The following is a 4,432-nucleotide window of genomic DNA, read 5'->3' as shown; positions in this document are numbered from 1 at the left end:
ATTAAAAAAATATAAAACTATCAATAGTAATTTTAAAATATAAAAAAAATTTTAAACATAAATTTGAAATATATATATATATATATATATATATAAAAGAAAGAGCGGAAAGAAGTATCTCAATGAAAAAAGAAAAACCCAAAATAATTGAACGAGAGTATAATGACATGGATTGGGCAATAAAATGGTGAAGGAAAGTCATCTACGTTAGCAAAAGATGTTATTCATCTACTCTCATATTTAGTTTAATTAGTTCACGTAAAGTTAAAATAATAAAAAAATTCGTGAATTTTTTTAATTTTATATAAATATGTCTTTATATTTTTATTATATTTTGAATAAGTCCTTGATTTTTGTTTTTTAACTTTTTATTTGTATCTAAATAAATTTTTAACTCTTAATTTATAACTAAATAAACCCTTAATATAAATCAATTTTTTATTTAAAATAAGAATTTATTTGGATTAAATTAAAAAATAAAAACTTATTTTACTATAATAAAAGTATAAGGACTTTTTAAAAAAAGTGAAATAGTTTATAGGCATTTTAGTATGCCTTTATGTAATTATCTTTGAGTTGTGTTTGTAAAGGATGATAACCCTAAAAATATAGTGATTTACACATGTTGATTAGAAAATAGTGTTTAGTAAGTATTTAATGATCTTACATGGCAATAATCATGGCCACCAAAAATGATTAAACTTGGAGGGTGACCTAAATACTATATAAAATGATGAAAAATTTTTATCATTAAAGTAAAGTGATATTTAGATTAATTAAATATATAAATTAAAAGTGTTCTTTTTCTCAAATTTGTATTTGTAATTGTTTTATATTATAAATTTTTTATATTTTCAAATTAATATTCATTGTAACAAGTTAAAAAATAAGTTGTGTTTTTTGTACCTTTTATTTTAATAGTTTATGTAATATAATATTTTTTTTTTTGGTTATGAGTTTAATAGATTAGTTTCATTTTTTAATTTAAATATTTTTACATAATTTAAATTATAAAAATTAATTTATCTATCCATAAATATATTTATTAATTTAATATTTTATTATATTTTATTATAAAGAAAATAGAATATTACCTAAATTATTATTTTAAAAAAATATTAAAATCATTAATTTATATAACTATTACAATATGTATTATGATAGTTTTAGCTATCAATTTTAAATAAAATAATATTTAATTTTTAATAATTGGATCCTTGACAGCCCAAATGAAACGCACCCCACTCTCCTCCAATGCGGAGGCTATCGCTTCCATCTGCCGTTTGGTCAGGGTAATCTGGGTTCCGAAGCCAACGTAGACTAATGATTTGTCAACTTGACAAGAATCAAGCCATGCCACGACTTGATCTTGCGGTATTGAGCTTGGTCCACCCCTTTCATTGGATTCCTTGCTGCTAGCTTTTATAGGTAGCAAAGGCCCAACCGCCCACAGCCGATCATGTTTGCTAAAGTCTTCCTTGATCATATTCATTTTACCCCCATCTAGCTCAGTAAAGGTGTTGAAAATGAGACCCCAACTTTCTATACATCCAAGATGTACCCTTGTGGAAAAAGCATCATCCCTAACTTTCAGGGCCTTAACCATCCATGGAAACATTGAATTTGGATCGAGAACACTGAAACTCAGATTTTGGATGTTGAGATGAGAGGCAAGCGAATTAACCCAAGAACTAAGTAACATATCAGACAGAAGTTACTCTCTTCACCAACTAGATTAATCACCTTTGTGGATCGAGAAATAAGAATCATTTATTAGCTATTGAAGAGACCAGAATACCAATACATGCAGGTTCATTAACAGGGGATATATAATAAATCAATGCAAAGTCCTGATGTGCAAAAGCTGGAGATACATTAATAATTAAACATTCACAACTAATTAAGGATAAATATATGCCGAACATTGACAACTAATTTATATATCGAAAGTCTGCATTACCGCCTGTGTGATTTATTGAAAGTCTGCCCTGCATGTAACTTATCAAAGACTGGAAATATTATGTTGTTAATGAATAATCCAATGTTTGATAAGTTACATGACACAACCCAATTTTATAATCCTTGTTTATATTGTTTAAATAAGATAATCTTACTAATGGCGATTCCATTCTTGATGATGAAGTGTACACTTGAAAAACAAAAAATTTTGAGTAAAAAATTTTTCTTAAATATCTTTTCCGTCAATCGAATTATTAAATCTATTTATAATTTTTTATATATTATAATTCAGAAGTGGACACCTTCGCAAAATACTCTTTGGATCTGCCACTAAATCTTACAGACAAGATTTCTTCTCGACTCTCGACCATACTTACATGAATGGTATTTGAAGATCTCGAATTGAATGGTGAAGGTTAATTCTTTTTTATAACTATCACATGGTAAGCAAATTTTATTAATCAATAGCTTTGATTATAATCTAATAATAATTAATATACACAGTATCTAGCTTGTTAATTTAGTGGATTTTTCCTCAATCCAAAATCCAAAGTTTTATTAACAAAACAATATGTACGACATAGAGGAATTGACAGATGGTACTATTTTCTTAACATTATTTAGTCTTCATCTTTAGTTTTGTATAAGCTACAACTAATCTCAATGGCCACTCAAGGTGATTGCAATGGCATCCACATCTTGACAATCCCATTCCCAGCTGGTGGCCACATTCTTCCCCATATGGATCTGATCCACCAGCTCCTCCTTCGTGGCTTAACAGTCACAATCCTGGTCACATCCAAAAACCTTCACTATCTAAATCCTCCTCTTTCCACTCTTCGTCCAACGTTCAAACCTTAGTTTTTCCTTTCCCTTCTCACTCTTCCATCCCACCTAGAGTTGAAAATATGCAAGATGTTACTCCTTCGTTTGCTCGTAACAACCTTGCGTAAACTTTATGATCCTCTGGTTCAATGGTTTCACGCCCACGATATCCTCCTATTGCTATTCTGTCTGATATGTTACTTAGTTCTTGGGTTAATTCACTTGCCTCTCATCTCAGCATCCAAAATATGAGTTTCAGTGTTCTAAATGCAAATTCAATGTTTCCATGATGGTTAAGGCCCTGAAAGTTAGGGATGATGCTTTATCCACAAGGGTACATCTTGGATACGTAGGAAGTTGGAGTCCCATTTTCAACTCGTTTACTGAGCTAGATGGGAATAAAATGAATATGATCAAGGAGGAGTTTACCCAACATGATCGGCTGTGGGCGGTTAGGCCTTTGCTACCAATAAAAGCTAGCAGCAAGGAATCCAATAAGAGGGGCGGACCAAGCTCAATGCCGCAAGATCAAGTCTTGGCATGGTTTGATCCTTGTCAAGTTGACAAATCAATAGTCTACGTTGGATTCGAATCCCAGATTACCTTGACCAAACAGCAGATGGGGGAGGTAGTCTTCGCATCGGAGGAGAGTATGGTGTGTTTCATTTGGGCTGTCAAGGATCCAATGAAAGGAAAACAAAATGGTGACAACCAAAACGTGGTTCCCCCAGGGTTTGAAGAGCGTGTGGCAAGGAGGGGACTAATGATCAAAGGGTGGACTCCTCAGTTAGCATCGAGCCGTTGGTTCATACTTGACTCATTGCAGCTGGAATTCAGTACTTGAGGGACTCCTTAGTGGAGTGTTGTTGCTCGCATGGCCAATACAAGTTGACCACTTCGACAATGCCAAGCTATCGGTTAACGAATTGGGAGTGGCCGTCCGAGTTTAGGAGAGTTTAGACAGTGTCCCTATGCAACCAAACTGGCTCAGTTCTTGCCTGACTCGGTGAGCATGAACAGGGTCAGAGAAGAGAGGGTTCGAGCCGTGCAGCTCAGGGAGACTGCATTGGCTGCCATCCAAATGGGTGATAGTTCAGATAAAGCATTGGATGCCTTGTAGAAGAATTGTGTAGCTTAAGTGTACGGACAAATATGAACGCAGAAGAAAAGGAAATAATTAAAACCTATACAATATTATATTATAGATTTTATATATTGTCAGTGAATCAAATTTTGACAATTCATTAATAAAATGAAATAGATGATAATATCTCATTAATAAATAAATTTTTTTAAAAATTTTAATTTGTGTATATTTATTATAAGGGTTGATATTTACTTATTAATAAATTGTCATTATCTGATTCACTGATAATGTATAAAATTTATATACTTATAATGTATAAAATTTATACACTGATAATATATCAAATATAAACTCTTTAGAATTTATATTTGATAGACTATCAGTGTTTAGAGTTTATATTTGATACACTATTAGTGTATAGATTATATATACTATTCATGAATCAGATGTTGATAACTTATTAATGAGATGAATCAGATAAATAATTAGTGGTATCATTTGCTTACTAATATCTTGTTTTAATTTTCGTATTGTTAGAATGTTGTTGGTATTGGAAATTGA

The 4,432-nt window shown here is 31.2% G+C and overlaps 2 pseudogenes; one reads left to right on the top strand and one right to left on the bottom strand.

Moving 5' to 3' along the window:
* Positions 1–1,195: 1,195 nt before the first annotated feature.
* On the bottom strand, positions 1,196–1,702 carry LOC111287705 (flavonol 7-O-rhamnosyltransferase pseudogene; annotated as a pseudogene).
* An 848-nt stretch (positions 1,703–2,550) lies between these two features.
* LOC111287704 (flavonol 7-O-rhamnosyltransferase-like) lies at positions 2,551–4,432 on the top strand (annotated as a pseudogene).

The sequence above is a fragment of the Durio zibethinus genome, chromosome 4, assembly GCF_047325235.1.
Source record: "Durio zibethinus cultivar Kanyao isolate XHJ-2024 chromosome 4, ASM4732523v1, whole genome shotgun sequence".
Classification (NCBI taxonomy): Eukaryota; Viridiplantae; Streptophyta; class Magnoliopsida; order Malvales; family Malvaceae; genus Durio; species Durio zibethinus.
The sequence above is the reverse complement of the archived record's forward strand: the minus strand, read 5'-3'. Positions and strand labels throughout refer to the sequence as shown.